We start from the raw sequence: 18,343 nt of genomic DNA, 5'->3' as shown, positions 1-18,343 counted from the left end.
CAACACAATAAAATCTGATAATATGCTCAAATTTCAACCCTTAATTGATCCTAGTCTTATTCACAAAAGCATTTAGGTTTATCATCTCAAACACCTCAAATGATCATAAGTATATGTTGGTAAATCTCGAATGCCACATGACCTTCTCATCATCTGTGATTAAAAAATGCACATTCCAGTCCACATTACTTACTATATCAGTCTATCAATATGGACATATTATGAGTGACAAGGGTAACCACACCACCAAAACCGTACAGAAATTGTTTTATGTTATGATTTCAATATCTATTTGTTAATACGAGAGGTTTTTTCCTTTGGCTTAGTTGTCTCAGGCACTCTATTTCTTCAAGTGAGGTAAAAATGAAGGCATTCCCCCATAACGGCAAACAGTGAGTTTGAATGAATTCTAACACATTCTTGAGGTTATGCTGCACTTGCCCTCTTTGTAATTTGTTTTCCTTTCTGGTCAATTCTCTATGCATTCTAGCTGTATCTTCAACCAGAGACAAGTTGCTTAGATAAATAGAATTATTATTTGATGAACTTTTTTATGTTTGCTGCTTTACTTAATGAGACACAAGGTTATTAATTTAGTCCTTGTTATTTTCCTCTTTCAAGGTGACATAAGCAGAATATAATTGACCAGATCTGGAACCAGTATAAATTAACTCCATTGAATAAAAACTAGTTTACATCAACTACATCAAGGCTCTTAACATGAAAGAAATTTATCTACATCAAGATGACACATTTAATTTGCCACACCATAGTAGTATGCGTACTATTACATAAATTTAAGATTATTGCTCACTCAAATCAAAGAAAAATTCCATAAACAGTGTTTTGAAGCATTAGAGTTCATCCTGTTCCTGATAAAGCAGTAACTCCTGTTGGTTAATTGGATGTATAGACTGCTTCCCAAAGGCATGCATGAGTCATTGTCTGGAACTTGTCCTTCTCAAGAAAATCATTAACACTTGCAGAGAAAATCATCTCTATCAGTGTTTCCTTCCTCAAATTAAAGATAGGCAGCTTGGCAAATGCTTAGAGTTGCTGTCAAAAGGTTTGACAGGCTAAATAGAGCTACAAACTGAGTGCCAAAACAAAAATGGATTGGAAGATTACAGCAACCTCACAATAACAATAGTGGGACCAGACCAGTCATATATCCTAGAGATACATACAAATAATTTTAAACAGGTAATTAGAGGTAAAGCTATAAACAATATAAGTCCTTAAGAAAAATAATACTTCTAACTCTTAATCTATTATTCCAGGAAAAAGGAACGTATCTTCCAGTTTTGAAAGCAATCATAAAGCAGAAGGATCTGTAGTACTCCCCAAAGGGATTCTGTTGCAGGCTGGTGGGAAGGTTTGAAGGCAAATAAAACACCACACAAGCAGCAAAGGTTATTGTAAGTGGCCTAAAATACATGAAAAACAAGACAATTCTCTCTCCTGGTGGATACCTGTTCTTAACTGCTTGCTCTGCACATTAATGTCCTTGCGATCAAAGGAACACAAACCCTTGTCAAACTCTTGTATTCCCACCTGTTTAGCAGCCACAGTAAATCCATTTCCTTTAATTTGTTCTTGTTTTTACTGCTATTCTTTTCTCCACTGCCAATAACAGAGTGGGACTTGCTCTTTCTGATGCAAAATACTATCAGCAGCAATATTTGTAGCTATCTCCAGGAAAATTAGTGTTGATGTCCATCTTGGTCTTCTTCAAGTGGTTGCTATTCCTCCAGATGTCCTAATGTGTGCTTGCATTTACAATACAAAACTTGGTAATTTTTCATAGGGAAAAGAATTACCAAAATGCATAATTATAGCCCTTGTGGTCCTTATTCTCCTACTCTGTTCTCTGGACTTCAGTTGTAGTGATCATGGCCTCATAGCAACAAAGAGCCTGACCTTACTGCAGAGAAAACAACCTACAACCTTCTATTTTCATGATTAAGACATTTATCTTATTGAAAAAGGAGGACTCTAATTGCAAGTCCACTCTAAAGACTGGTTTATGCCCTTCAGCTAATATGTAATCACACAGAAAGCATACTACCAACTTCACCTCCATCTCTGCTGCTGCCTGAGAGGCAAATTCCCACTCAAGACTTATAGAAAAAGAGCCATTATCATGAAAAGAAAATAGACTTTCAAGTAAAAAAGCTCTTCAGATTTAAAACTGAGAAAATTTCAAAGATGCAAACAAATTGCAAAAGATTAATTAAGTTTAGCTCTATATATTAGTCAGTCCATCTGAAGGATGTTTTCTGACTAAAGAGCAGAAAATGCTGTAGAAGAGAAAAGTGTTATCTTTCAGACAGGAAAAATCCATGCTGTCCATAACCATCAAATAGCAATTAAACTGGCAAACAAAAGAAAGGAGATAGAAATCAGGAACTGGAAAGAATACATCAATGAGGCTGACAAGCAGCTCTGAGCTTATTCACTACAACAAACTTTTACAAAGTTTTATATCTCTATCCCTCCTGTGTACCAGTGGTCTATACTCAAGCTGTCATTCCAAAGACATTAAAAAATCCCTCAGGAGACTGAGGAATCTTGAGCCTGTGTTAGGATTCTTGTCCCCTCCAGATTACAAGATCCAGCAGAAAATAATCGAGTTCTCCCAGACTAATTTCTACCTTAAACAATCTTTCCAGCCAGATGAAAAAGAATCCAACACAAGTATTGTGAACAAGAATTATTACTTGTTGATACTATTACTGTCAAAGTAGCAGTTGTTCTAATCAGTCATCATTAATTAATTCTTAAGAATAGAGATAAAAAATAGTAATTAATATGAGACACCCCTTTAAACACCAGCATATCTTCTGAGAAGGACCAATGTGATACCACTCAGCTACCTAAAAAGATTTTTAACTTGACTAGAGCAGTATTATTGGAAAACACCTCCTACTGACAATTTTTATTCACAAAAATACAGCATTTGAAAATTTGTAACCTTAAAAGATATTTCCCAGAAGCTCCTACCTTTCAAGCAGCCCTTTTTATCATTACACTCCCTGAATACATTATATGCATCAAACATGACCTGCTTACACTAAGGGGAAAAAAGCACAAATCTAGACTCTCATGGAAGAGGCAACTCACAGTGGAAAAATCATCTCATACCCAGTCCACACCCTTTCCAAAATGCAGGCTACACCACCCAAAGCACCAATAGTGCTCCTCAGTTTGTGCGGATCAACAGCCCCACAGTGACCTTGCAAAGACAGTGGATGAAAGGCACAGGTATCCAGGGCAGGGCATTTATCCTGAGTCAGCTCTGACTCCCTTCTCCTTCCCTCCAGGGAGGCTCCCCTAAAGCCTGGGAAAGATGATCTAATTCAGATAAAAACTAGAAACTGGAATCCATAGCACTAGAGGATACTCACAGTTAGGAACTCCATAGAAGCACTGCCTTTATGGAACACTGCAGTTCCCTATTAACCAACAGCTTCCCACAAATGGTAGGGAGAGAGAAAGAAAAATTCACTATCTCCCTAAGTCAGGAAAATAGGCAAAGACCTACACCTCCTTGTAGATCCCAGTTATCTATTTTCCCATGGTCTAAGTAACACAGCTAATTAAGTTAGAATAATTGTTTTCAACCAGTATTTGGTTTTAATGATTGCTGTTTCTCTCTCAGACAGGAAGATCACATATCCCTACAAGCTGCAGATTTCCTTCCAGACTATGCTGGTTGGTCTAAGATGCTACTTCCAGCCAAAATCTTGTAGAGCATAACAGCTACTGTAGTACTGCTGCTGCAACCAAATGCAACATAAATTTCAGAAACCTAATTGACCTGAGGGTGTTAAACTTCCAAACACACAGCAGTAAAAGCGGCATCCGTGAAGGTAATTTTAAACCAAAAGGGAAAAGAAAGTAAATATAAACTGTGAGTCAGCTACTATGCTAGTGTGCTAACAGAGTTGGAAGAATCAGATGGAAATGGATAACATGGGAAAAGAGAGCAATTTTTTAAGTAGAAAAGAACATCAGCTAAAAGTAAAAAGCCTTATTAGAAGTTAGGGGAGAAAAAAGATAGGAAGAAATATGAGTGAATTGAAACAAAAAGAGAGGACACAAACAATAGCCCATGTTACAAAAATTTATTTCACTGTACTCCTACATTTTGTTGCACCTCTGGTACAAATTTAAAATGAAAGCTATCAGCTTAACTAAGGAAAATTATTTATTAATTAGGCCAGAGAGATTAAAATCCTGGGGTTTAGCAAAAGAAAATTCTGTCTGGTTTCTGAAATTATGCAGGTTCCCTCAAAAAAAAAACCTCACCAGCAATGCTACGTTTGCCAAGATTAATTTCTCTGTTGCTGTCTTTGCCCCTTTTCTAACCATTACATGCACCAGTAATCTTCTCCGTACCAGTTCTGCAGTATTACAAGAAAAATTCTCAGGACAGTCAATTTCTAAGCAGGACAGATTCAGCCTAAATGAAGACAGTTATACACTCCCCTCACTCAGACCACTACACCCATTAAGATCTCATTAGTCAGCCAATTGCCTCATCCTACTTAAGATATTAAAGAAATGAGTGGGTCATAAAATCCTCATCACCATGCATTTGGATCAGTATATCTTTGCAGTAGTGTAGTTCACACCCTCAGATGAATAACAGCTCAAACTTCACTGTGCCTGTTGAGGAGAGCTCCATTATATCAAGGTCATTTTGGTTCAAAATTATAATTTTGGAGTCCATCAAATAGGGCTCTATCATATTTCTGGACCTTTGAGGTAACTGTCTGTATCCATGGAAACAAAAACATGCAAGGACAAGGGCAGAATGTCTCCAAAGCCCAGCAATCTACATTTCTGCATAAATAATCATAGAGCAGGTTCAGGACAAATCCCTCTGTGTTACTGACAGTGAGAAGTCTTAAATAACTCACCTAAGCCCCACAAAACTCAAAACTGACAAATTTAGTAAGTCTTTTTTACATCTCCTTTCCTTCTTCCCTTGTTTGTTACTTATTTCAGGAAAATTCTAAGCCAAAATTTGGAGTCTTGAGCAGAAATCACTATATCTTGCACCTTGGGTGCTTATCTGTTTTTTATAAAGGTATACATACCTAAAAACTTGCACACTAATAGAGCAATGACATGCTAAAAGGCGCTGAGGTTTATATATTGCAAAGAGAATCACTGATGAAAATTAATTCTCTGCCTGTATTTTAGGCAGAGCAGAAATTCACACACTTTACCAGCCTGACCTTCACATTAATCTACTCCAGATGCTCCAGAGGAAGGAAAAGGGAGTCTTAATACACACAGTGGATTAGTAGCACAGCAAAAAGGCAAAGTAAGGCAGGATGAAAAAAATAAAGAGTGAGATGAATCACATGGAGAAAAAAAAATTAAAAACAAAAATGGAGAGGCAGCTTTTAAAAGCAAAGATATATATACTGAAATCCCTACCTTTTTCAAAACTAAAAGGTTCCCTCTGGGAGCTTCTTTCTACCTTTCTACAAGTACTACAGAAAACCACTTTAGCATAAAAATAGACACTGCAACCAAAACAATGAAATGTTTAGATTGCTTTTCATACAGACTAAAACTAAATTATTATTAATGTTCTAAAATAATGAAAGGCATTCAATTTTTAGGTAAAAAAACCTGTACTGATTAAAATGGAAAGAGAAAGCCATAGGTGCCCAAGACAAACCTTCTATAGCTACCCTAGTAGAAGCATTCTAGCCATCAAAACCTGAGCAATGTGGGGAGTCTTTTTAGTCAACAAGGATATTAAGCAAATATCAGATCTTTCAGATCCCTTGTAAGAGTGAGTTATTTTTAGGTTTTTTGTTGATTTTTTTTTTTACATGCAACGGGGTCAATATCACAATAACCCTTCAGGATAAAAATATTTAAAGAACTACTCTTTGAAAGTGTCACTAACATCTGATAGCTCAGCAGCAAAGGGCATTAACACCTTCCAAAAGTGCCAGCAGCTGCTTCAGAGCATACTGATCACCTGCTGTTCTTCAGGGCAAAAGGTTCCAGAACAGAAATAAACCCCGTTATCCCACAGAATGTGGAGAAACAGTCACCTTCCAGGAAGATCATGAGCATCACAAATTTTTCCAAGTTTTAGCCTTTAAAAAAAAAAAGACAACCTACCTAACAATATAATCCCATAATCCTAACTTCAGAAATAGATAGTTCCAATTTTAACTTTAAGGCATGCTGTGTTTTTCTACTGGGTAGAGTTAATTTTTTCTCTGGTAGCTGGCAGAGAGCTGAGCCGTGGATTCAGTGTGAAAATCATGTTGATCACACACCAATGGTTTGGTTGGTGCTGAGCAGTGTTTGCCCAAAGTCAAGAACTATTCTGTGTCTCAGGCTCTGCCTGTGTGGAGGGACACAAAGATTTGGGAAGGAGCATGACCAGGACAGCTGAGCTGAACTGGCCAAAGGGATATTCCATACCAGGGAACATCATGTCCAGCACACAAACTGGGGAAAACTGGCTGTGAGGGGCCAATCACTGCCCAAGGACAGGCTGGGCATCTGTCACTGGGTGGTGAGCAGCTGTATTGTGCACCACTTGTCTTTATTACACTTTATCTCTCTCCTTCCCTCCTTTTTATTACTATTATTATCATGAGTATTTTTATTGAACTGTTCTCATTGTCTCTACCCACAAATGCTCCTTTTTTGGGGGGTTGTTTGGTTTAATTGAATAGGAATCAAAATCCTAAATTTACCAATAATAATTTAAAAAGTTCAGAGCAGTACAAATTTAACAAAGCCCAATGGCTTTCAGCAAACAGATTTTTCTGTTAAGAGTCTGTTACAGACCTAAATTGTTTACAAAGCCTCAGCAAATAAGTTGGAGCTTATAGTTATTTTTTTTTCTGATCAATATCAATTCAAATCTCATCCTTCCAAGAATAAAAATGCCAAGCTTGGTTCTCTGTTTATTTCATGAGATAACCAATTTTCTGTTTTAATCTGCAAAGCAATCATGTTTGTTTTTTCCAGATTTTGGAATCCAACAAAGAACAGAGAGAAAAAGTGTGTGTGCAAGAGAGAGGGAGAATAAGCCCTGAATTTAAACTGTGAATCCACAAAAACACAGCAAGACAAGCCTGACCTGTTTAAAGATATGATTTACAATTTAATACCATTACAAAATTAATTTTTAAAGTAATTTCACCAACCAGATAAATAAAGCTCACTATATTAAACATTCCCCTAAAAATTATTTTCCACAGCTAGTAAAAATATGATGAAACAAAAGAAGGACTGCAGCACTTGTAGGCTATACCTCAGAGAATACCAGACCATCCTAACTAATATCCTTTTCCTAGTGTACCTGTAAATGGGAGAGTTTATAGAAATATTTGAATTAACATTGTAATGGGAATCATATCTCTGAATTTTAAGATATATCTGATAGTGCTGTGATCTAGTAAATAAATGTCGAGGTCTCATAAACACAAGTTTATTTCTGTCTCTGCCTTTGATGAACTCAAAAAAGTCATTGAATCACTCTTTCATTCAGATTCCCAGTGGAGTAAAACAACACCATTTCTATAAGTTTTTCTGAAACTTCTGGTAAAAGATAGCAAAAATTTTCTAATTAACACTGCACACACAGGAATCACAAGAGACTGCATAAAATGAATTGAACAAGTATAAATTACCATATTTTCACCTTCTTTACACTTAAGAAATAGCTTATCCTTTCCAACTCAACATAGGGGGTGATTTTTATTCCTGAGCTTCTTAAAGCAGTCAGGCCACATCCAGAAGGCAGCTCAGATTTCCAGAAATGCCCCAAATGGCTGACGTGTCCAAAGCAAGAAGAGGTCATGAAAGCTTTCTCAAAGCCTGGGCTCACCACACCCATACCCTACACTCCCTGAAGGTCCCTCAAGCATTACCAGCCTCCATGTCCCCAGGGCTTGTGGTGCCAAGCTTGCCTTGAGCTCAGAGTGAGGGACAAGAATGCACCCAATGCTCGCGTCAGAGCACGCTCTTAACTGTGCTGCTCATTTAGTATCGTGGAATGGCTTGAGTTGGAAGAAGCCTTCAGATCATCTAATTCCAACCCCTTGCCATGGGCAGGGACAACTCTCACTAGACCAGGTTGCTCAGAGCCCCAACAAACCTGTCCTGACCATGAGCACATCAAACAATGGGACATCCACCAAGTGCTCAGGGAAATCTGTTGTAGTGTCTGACTGTGTTTACAGAAAATGAAGGAACCTTCTTTGACTTCTAAACCATCACGCAGTTTTTTTCACCTTATCCATGACCTTTTTGCATTTCTCTGCCTTGGAGCGACAAGGAGAAAAGATCTGGACTTCACACCTTTCTTCTTCCTACCCTCACCTTCACCTCTCAACTTCTGGCAGCATCTGATTAAAAAGGGACAGAGAAACCTGACACCAGCCACAGCACACTTGTCTGGGAGGGTGCTGGACATTCACACCCCTGCCATGACAATGATGTTTGCTGCTCTGTATTTTGCATCTTCCTCCCAAACACTTTACAGTGCCACAGAAATGTGAAAGAAGAGTTGCCACAGGGGTGGAAGGATGGAGGGACTGCAGGAGCAACACAGATTCACATCAACAACTAAGCCCATGTAACAGGCAGGTAGAAAGCTTTCTTAAAAGCACAGTCTCCTCCAGGAGATAGTAGCCATTAGCCAAATCTCACAGGGTGAAAAAATGCAAATTCTTAAGATCAAATATTCTGGTTTTGCAGGTGTTTTATGGACAGCTTTGTCACACAGTGCTATAGTTTATTTTGTTTCAGTCTTATGGGCCACGTTAAAATAATTTATACCTATTAGTTAGAAAAATCTAAAGATGTTACTGCAGCTGACACCGAGAAAACAAAGATGCTTTTGGTGGCCCAGTAAATACTCCATTAAAATTTATAAGTCCTAACTTCTAAAGCAGCCTAAATACTCTTACACTGAAATATTCTTTCTTCTTTTCAGCCCAAATACATTTGTATTTATTTTGCCTTACAATAAATGTTAAATTAGTGTGAAAATATACAATAACTATTAGATCCAAAGTACAAGAAAATAATAATCAATATTACGCTACAAAAAATGTCTTGAACTCTTAATATTAAATATATTTTATATCAACTTATTTTTACTCAAGTTTCTAACATTTTTCTTGCAAAAAAGCAATTGCAAATGACCAAAATCCAATTTTCTTTTGTGTATTTGGAACATTTATATATGAAGACTATTACAATACAATAACCCAGTGAAAACAATTCAAATCAATAGTTGCAATCAGTGTCTTACTGATTTGTCTGTTGTCCAAAGGAGAAAACTATTAACTTCGGGACATTTTGGCTCCTACTAAGCCCACAGGTAACAAACATATAGAACAATGTTTCCTGAAATATTTTTAACATCTTTCACCAAGAATGGTAGATTTCACAAAATTGCAGAGATATATGTCTGAATATCAAAAACTAATGCTACCAATTTTTTCTCAATTCAACTTCTATGCAACATAAAAAAACTTTGCAAGAGTTGATAAAAGATTTTTCTCTAGGGAAAACAAAAACAAACAAAAAAACCCCCACAAAAACAAAAACCTAAAAAAACCCAAAAAAACAACCAAGCAAAATCCTCACAAAATGGCATGTTTTCCATGTTTAAATGTCACCTTTAAAAAAAAAATTACATAGCCTCCAAGATAGTGATTTATTGATCATTTTTAGATCTAAATTTTAAGTAGAATGGAGTACGAAACATTGAAAATATTTGCATGTAGGTCAAAAGGTTATGGAAAAATTCCCTCTAATAAATTTCTTAAACAATCAAATGGTCTTTATAATAATTACCTAATAGGTCATGAACATTCAAATCTCTGGCTCACAAAAGAGCTGCAAAGAATGATTTCTGAAGGGAGATTATGGAAGTAACACAATTCAAAGGCTCTCCTGACTGAGATGGTCTCCTGGTCAAAAAATAAACTTGGCTGAGGAAGAAAATTGGTCCACTATCCCTGAATTTGAACACTAAGAGATGGAGTTCTAGGTATTTTTATAATTTCTCCACAAATCTAAGAGACAAACCAAAGGCCCAATTTTTTATAAGGAGAGTGCCAACATCGAATTTTAAACCTATATTTTCCAGGAACTAGTAGCCTTTATTAGAATTGGTCATAAAGTTATCACAAAATTAAAGTACAGAGCCCATTTCAGACTTAGAAAACACCACAGTCTTAACTAATGCTCTCTGCTGAAAAATTTCTTTTTTGTGATAAGAAAAAAGTAGGGGTAGCCAAGGGGAGAGCAGTCCAAATCTGAACCACATTCTTTTTTTCATATATAGGTTAACATATTATATCTGATGAGGCCAGGAGCAGGCTGCAGATTCCCCATCCTTGGACACACTCAAGGTTAGGGGGGATGGGCTTCTGAGCAACCTGATCCAATTGAAGTCCCTGCTCATCACAGGGGCAGTTAGACTAAATGGCCTTTAAATGTCCCTTCCAACACAAACAATTCCATAGTTCTGTATTCCATTCTCCTGACAGTAGGATTGCAAATGTAAAATTTAACTGAGAGGAAGGGATTTTTAAAAGGGAATTGATAACACTTCCCTTTTCTTAACTCTAGAAGCTCTACAACTGCTAAAACTGCATTTCAGTCATTCTTCAACATTGTTCTGGCTAAACAGCATATATTGATATTGCAGGTCATATAAAAGCAAACACAGATTTTCTTAACCTAGAGATCCCAATAACAACCAACACCTTCTGTACACATCTACCTTCATTTACTTTCTCAAAAGAAATATCCTAGGTGATTTGTTCTCCTCTCTCCAATGAATTCAATGGATGTACCCAGTAACAGTGTTAAACAGATGAGGAGTCCTTGTTAAGCCTGTTACACACTTCTCAAAAAAATTTGGAGGCTCAACATGTGATACACTTAAAATAAAAGCAGCAAGAACCACTTGTGGTTTGTTCCAGCTGACCAAGCACAAGATCACACTTGGTGATTCACTAGGATGTCAGCTCCTATGAACACACTGAGACCCAAACATCTGCTGCCACAACACCTGGAATTTGTTCTACTTCACAAACAGAAAACCGATGCAGCACAGTCAACATTGTGGCAGTTTTCAAAAGAATTCACTGTGAAATAAAGACAAACTCCATACATTTGACAGAAATGACTAGTTCTTTCCAAGCATGTGATTAACAAATAGTGAAAATATACCCACACAAATGTTGACAGTTGCCATGAAATGCTGCACTCCAAAGTGTTGCAAAACATGGTTTTCTTTGATTATGATATCTCAAGAGTTACTCATTCTATCTTATTAATTGCTTATTTTGGTCTCCCCTCTCTCCAAGTTTTCATAGGCACATCATGATAAGTGAAAAATATTTCATACTAGTAGAATGGACGCAGTCTTCAATTGTTCTTATTTTTCTTTGTTATTTCTTTGAAACACATGTTGTTTTTCTCAACAATTTAACCTCTAAGATTGAAAAAAATACCTTCTCTAATAAATCTAGTAGGGTGTTTAAGTATAATTTAAATATTTGTCTCAAACTCAACAGTATGCTATTCATTCTTTTAAATAAGCTTATGTTGGCAATAAAAATCAAGAAAGAAACGTAGATGGTGGTGCAATGCCTGAGGGAATATTGAGTTCAGTTGTGAAACAATAAAATTTCTTTCCCTTGTGAGTCTGAGATTAAAGGCTTTTGGTTTTGGTACAATAGCCATGAGTAACACATACAAGTGACTTTTTTTACTGCGTGAGATTCTCCTCATGCACATCTCTTATTTCTTCAAGATAATTCAGATAATCAGCAAGGCAAAGACAACAGATCACATTGTTCTTTGTGTTAAACAGATAATCAATACTCCAAGGCAATAAAATTAAATGTTTGAGCTTTATTAAACTTGGGAGACTGCTGGTGAGTAGCTGGAAAATAAAACAACATTAAAAGTCAATTAGCATAACCATTATAGCAAAATATTTGCTTTTTGTTCCACTACAATACTGAATTATAAAATAAAATAAGTGAGCCTGTAAGCTCATTGTTACAGTCATGTGAGGATTATATATCTATTTAACACCAACAAGAATAAAAATTTGTAATGCAAATGCAGACTGAGGCAATCTACATGAAAATCCAATAGAAGTTTGGTCATAACAATGAACTGAATAAAACAAAGCCTAGCTCATTATGTTGCTTTGTTTCAGTTATTCTTTCAGGTTCTAGAAATTTGTAGGTGATTAGAGGCTGATATGTGCCATGCACTCCTGAGCCATGCAAGTTATTAAGAAATGCAATACTCCATTAATGTATATTAATTGAAACTACTTAGTGTTCAGAAATAAACTGTGTGATTAAGCATTTTAATGGATTTAAGCAAAACATTTAACACTACAAGCTTGAGTCTAGAAGCCTGCAGATCTCAGATAACTCCCAGATACATTGTTAAGTTTCTTTTTATAGTTGTTTACTGAAAAATGTTTAATTGCTAAAGTGAGCAAATCCTACTAGGTTCAAGGTGGAAATTCTGCTTAAATTGAATCAACTGATGGAAAATTTTATTTAAAAAAACAAAGCAACCAAAAAAAGGCGTCACTGTGTATATTTCAAGTATACCAAAGTACAAATTAAAGCTTTAATAATTTTCAGTCTTTGCAAGTTTATTTCTGGTGTCTGTAAACTCAACAACTGAAGCCTGAGAATGACAAAGATTAATCTGTTCTAGGCAAGATTAGATGGGGAGCCCTTGTACCAAATATGCTTCTGTATCTTACATGTAAATCTAGCTTTTCAAAATGTCTGCCTCTCCAAGGGATACTTTCATCCACATCCAGCTATTGTGCAATGCTAAATAAATAATAATACATACCATCCACATCAAAAAATACCTATGGAGGCCTCCAAGGAGCTCCCATGAAATGGTGTGATTAAGGATGTTGTACCCCAGGTAGGATTCAGCTGATTTGACAGCAGCCCTGTTGCAGAACTTTCAGCATGGAAAACAAATCACAGAATGGGTCAGATTGAAAGGGACCACAATGGGTTGTCTGGGCCAACCTCCCTGCTCAAGCAGAGTCAAGATGCTATTTTCTCTTTCCAGATGCTATTGCTGACACGTGGGGCAAGATGTTAACCTCCCCACTCAAAACTGAAGCCATTTTTTTCCCCTAGAGCCATTAAAATTTCATTTCAAAGAATGAAATGAAGTTTTAGGTTTCAATTAGTAGAAAGAAAATGTACATTCCAAGAACCTGAGAACCAACAAAATATTTTTAGTGTTGTTTCAGCAAGCAATGGGAGTATCAGCATTGATAACAGCACTTTCCAGTTATACATCAAAACAGAACAGCTGTTCCTGTAAAATTCATTGTAAAACAGTGAAAACCTGACTTTCCATAAAGCTTTTTCCTCTTCTGCCAAAATTCCTATTCAAATGGAGATTTCAGGTTCTATTGTAGACTTTTGTTTAACAGTTACTTCAAGGATTTCCCAGCTGCTTTATTCATCAATCATTTCATCACCCCCAGAAACGTTGACTCTACCTAATCTGTCTATCTGAAGCTTTTAAAATAGGCAGATATGGTCTTCATTAAAACACATTTACCTCGCTGCTGAAAGCCCCAGTAAAATTCAAATTAGAAAAGTTTTGAAAAAGAAGTTTTGCTAAATTAAAATGTAAGAATTTTACTAGTCTTCTTTTACAATAGAGGATATGCCAATCATTATGTCTAATTTTTTTTTTCATTTCAATTATTTTAGTTTAGCTGCCAAAATTCTTGTATTCAGGTTGAACTTCAGGCATAAGTGCTATAATATCAAGGGTAGTATTAATTATACATATGTGCTTTATTTTAGTTGACCTAACTTCACTGGATTTGTGCAGGTGAAGGAGGAAAGTGAAATAATATCTTTTCCAAGACTACTCACTGAGAAGATTGCAAAAATAACTTTTACATATTTATACAGGCAGAAGCTTCAAATTCAGCAAGTGTGTAGGAACTATATTTACATTACTTACAAAATCAATAGAAACTTGATTGATCAAAATATTTCTATTAACTTTTTTTTTTTTTCTGAGGAGGCTCTGCTATTTAAAGTCTTCAGTCATGGTTCTCCTACACACAACACAGATCCTGAATATAACTTATACATAATGCACTGCAGTGCTGTGATTATTCCCCATTTACTAACTTGGAGATTTGTCTCAAAACACAGAAAATTGTTATTTTTCCCCCTCAAATATAAAATACTCACTGCAGAAGCCATCATTAGGATTAGTGTTTTCATCATTTGTTGCATCTCTGGGTTTAGAAAGGAAACTTATTTGTGTCTCAATTACCATGGGTTTCACATCATACTACATTTCCTTTCTTGGTCTGGACATCATCATTCCTTACCTCCTCAGAGTCTGGGATTCAGCTTGTCAGTGCTCCTCACTGTTCAGTTTTCCTGCTGAAGCCCAGAGAGATCATGTTTGTCTCTCAGCAGTCATCATTCATCTCCTCAGCCTGTGATCTCTCTCTCTCTCTCTCTCTGCTGAAGTGTGACCTCGGTGAGCAGGCAGTCCAAGAGTCTCCCTGCCCACCAGAGATCTCTGTCTCCAGACTGATTTTGGACTCCACATGTTTCTTCTTCTTTTTTTTTTTATTAACCACCAGCTATCATGCACTATTTGGGATGCCTCCATTCCTTTCCTAAAAATCAAGAGCTACTTTTAGTCACTTTTAAAACCACATTGAAAATCACCTCACATGCAAGCTGGAGTTTCAGCTCTTAATTTCCCAAGAACTCCTTCACCTTCCCAAGCTGTCAAGTCTCATCATCAGTACAAATTGCCAGTAGGAAAAGCAGGGGTTTTTTTGTTGTGGTTTTTTTTTTGTTTGTTTGTTTTTTTGTTTGTTTGCTTTTTAATCGGGGTTTTTTTTGGCTGTGTAAGGGCTTAAGGAGTTCTCTTGTAAAGCTCACTGAAGGAAGAGCTGGGTATTTGTCTGACTCATGAACAGATGGACACATCATCACTAGTGAAAGGTCTGCATGGGTAACATGCATTTTACAAAAACAGAGAATGGGAGATACTTCCACAGCTACAAAATCTGCTTGGTTCTCACTTTCAGACAAGTTTACATAACAGAGTTTTCCAGAAGCCTTCTAGATGGTGTATCTCTTTGCCTCTGGATCTCTGTACTACTCCACATGATTATTTTTAAATATAAAAAAGACTGAAAATGACAGTAAATGAAAGACAATGGAAAATGGATAATTGATTTTTTTTTTCTACTCAGATTGAGTTGTGTCTCATTCTCATGCTTTTTGTCTTCCATTCCCACCAGAAACAAAAACATGAGGTTCAAACTGAGTGAAAAGAAAGCAAGGAAATTTGCATTCATTTTCTAGAGAGTACTATGAAAAGAAGGAAGAAGACATCAGAATAAGGGACTAAATAGTGGTATCTTGTGGAAAAAGGCATTTTTTCCTTTAAAATATCACTTGTTCATGGTCTGCCCAACCTCAAAATTAGCCAAACAACCCTAATCATGAAGAAAAATTCAATCACCATTCTTCTACCAAAAATTAACTGTTAACAATAGCTTCAAATTTAGGAAAACTGGGAAAATATATTCGCAGGACTCAATGAGCCAATCTTTTAATATATCTGGAAAAAGGGGGGCTTAACAAGCAGTACTTAATTAGAGAAAGAGGAGAAAATAGCAGCAGGAGAATAAACACCATAGTGTAAACATGCACCTACATATTTTTTAAAGTCATCTTCAATCATATTTGCATGCAGAATTTAGGGGATTTTTTTCTGCTTGTATATCACTGAAATAAACAACTTGGCTCCATGTTACTACCCTTCAAAATCTAGTGAAAACACAAGAAATCTTTCTTTAAACCTCTCCCTAAAATTAGACAAAACTTGGAGAACACACAGCCTCCATATAAACGTGGACTTCTCCACGTAGATCAAATGGAGTCTGGGTTGTCTCTCCAGAAGCATTCATTATTATCTAATTCATTATTATCTAATGCAGCACCCAATAACAATACCGAGCGCTTCAGCAACCATTCAGCACCAAGCACAGTCCAAACACTCATACATGCTTGAGACAATGTCAAACCACTAGAGAAACAGATGTGGAGAGGAGAACATAACCTCATCTAATCCAATCAGCTGACATAGATTTAGAGACTGTTTGGTGATTCCTGATGCTTTTTTGATGACCTTCACTGAGGGGAACAAAAAAAAAAAAAAAAAAAAAAATCAGTATTCTTAAGACGGCTTTAATAAAAAGCTGATTTGTAGAAAACATAGCCAAAAATATAATTCCAGACTTTCAAGAAACAGCACGTGACCCTGTAACCACAGCACAGCAAATATATTCCAGTGAGAGGGAAAAAACCAAAACCACAAAAGAAAAAAATAAAAAAGAAAACTAAAAATGCCTTTCAGTGGTGCAATGTAAGATTTTTTGGGATGAAATTTAAGGTCATGGCATAGGAATGGTTCGGGTGATGACCAGACCATACCAATTTGCTTTAAAAGTGTTTCAATGAGACCTTCCGAGAGAAAAGTTTCGTTCCCCTGTCACACAGCACTTCAGAAAAACTCCAAATCACAATGTCTTACAAAACAAAAAATTAGTTATTGGCTTTTATATTTCCCCATTGTCTTATTGCAAACTGAATTGAGTATTTCCTTAAAAACCATTATTTTCTCCAAGGTAAAATCAGAGATGAAAATTGAGGGAACATTACAAAATAAATCAGGAGGCCCTTCTCCAAACCATCACTTACAATAGAAATAAAAACGTAAAAATTAAATTTAAAAACATTAATTTTTGTAAGAGATTGCATTTTAGAAGAAAAAAATATCAAGAGCAAAGGAAAAAAATCATTAGAATCAGATAAGATATAATTTTCAAGTAGTTACCATACAAAAAACTCTGTACAAACATGGATTGCTCCCTATCAAACATTTATGAAATGATTTTTGCAGAATAACCACAAATATGTCAAATTAAGGAACCTTTTTCAGGTATTTAGATTTTTTAAATGCCTATTTCACCATCTAACAAGCCTAGTTCCTGGAAACCCTTCCAGATATGGTATTGCTCATTTTCATCCCTTAAAACATATCCAAAACCCAGCTGAACATCTTGGTTTTTTCCTTGTCCTTTTTGTTTCTAGTTTTTATCCTTGCCTCCCACTGTTTACACAATATTTTCATGTCTCAGAAATACCTTCAAAAATGAAATCCATGTGCTTGTTTACTCAAACTCTTAACATAAATTAGATTGAACTAGCTTAGCTAAGTTAACTTTATCTCAACCGGAACAACCCTTCTTGCACAAACCAGCAAATTATTCCCTCCACAAAGTTTACAGATTCAGCAAACACTTAGATACAAAAATAACATAAGCTTTTTAAAAGGCTCATAAACAGCCTACATCATCCACATACATGCCTGCACATGTTCTCAGCCACAGCACTCCTTCCACAAGCACTCTCCAACTCAACCCCTTCCCTCCCATGGGTCTCTCTTAAGGCTTCCCAAACAAAAAGGAAACACCTGCACACATCATCAGTGACTTAATCAGCATTTTCTCATCAGTGATTCATCTCAGGAGGCTGGTTAAGATAGGAAGACCTCCTTACTATATTCTAGCTCTCGATTTATTCTTCCTATGTGTCATGTGGTGCAGCTAAAAATAAATTTCAGGTTTTGAAAAAAAATATAGTGTCAATTAAAGGTAGTTATGACAACCTCTCATTCACACCTGTCTTCCTATTGACTAGGATAATTTCCTCCTACCTGTTAAAGCTAAAAAAAAAAAAAAAAAAAAAATTCTACTAAAATCTTTCTCCTCTCTGACTCTGATGTATACAGACCCTGGAAATTTATTTTCCCTTCCAAACATTTTTTTTTTTTCTGTACATAAAGGACATACAAGCAGTGATGAGAAACCAAGAACAAAATGGTGCAGAAGCATTACAGCTGTACTAGGGAGATAGTGAAGTGGTGCTTCTGAATTTAAGGATTCAGTTAATTTTATTGGCTTTTCTAGAGTTTGTGTGTTTGACAGGAAATTAGTGTTTCCCAAAAAATATCCACCTTTTTGTTAGTTGAATAATCTACTCCCTCCCCAAAATATTGCCTTAACAAAACATTATTGCTCAACAGTTAAACACATGCTTTGGTGAATTGAAAGAACTGCCTTCTAAATTTATGATAGTTTTAATGAAAATCTTCCTGTTCTTTCTCTGCTTCTCAGCAACAAGGATCTGAAACCTGACAGGACTTTATT

General features: G+C 36.1%; 1 long non-coding RNA gene across 20 annotated transcripts in view; it reads right to left on the bottom strand.

Annotated features, from left to right (window-relative positions):
• The window catches only part of LOC135294968 (uncharacterized), a 51,166-nt gene extending 33,606 nt beyond the window's left edge, over window positions 1-17,560 (bottom strand). For 11 of the 20 annotated variants that reach the window (XR_010356984.1, XR_010357000.1, XR_010356983.1 and 8 more), the window contains exons 1-3: window positions 17,499-17,546; window positions 14,435-14,731; window positions 14,292-14,336 (exon numbers count right to left, since the gene is read on the bottom strand). This is a non-coding gene — a long non-coding RNA (uncharacterized LOC135294968). Of the gene's footprint in view, window positions 1-14,291; window positions 14,337-14,434; window positions 14,732-17,498 lie in introns of all 20 variants that reach the window. The other 9 variants (XR_010356988.1, XR_010356998.1, XR_010356989.1 and 6 more) reach the window with 8 other exon arrangements.
• Between the last annotated feature and the right edge of the window lie 783 nt (window positions 17,561-18,343).

This window comes from Passer domesticus, chromosome 2 (assembly GCF_036417665.1).
Source record: "Passer domesticus isolate bPasDom1 chromosome 2, bPasDom1.hap1, whole genome shotgun sequence".
Lineage (NCBI taxonomy): Eukaryota > Metazoa > Chordata > Aves > Passeriformes > Passeridae > Passer > Passer domesticus.
This window is presented reverse-complemented; position numbering and strand designations above follow the sequence as displayed.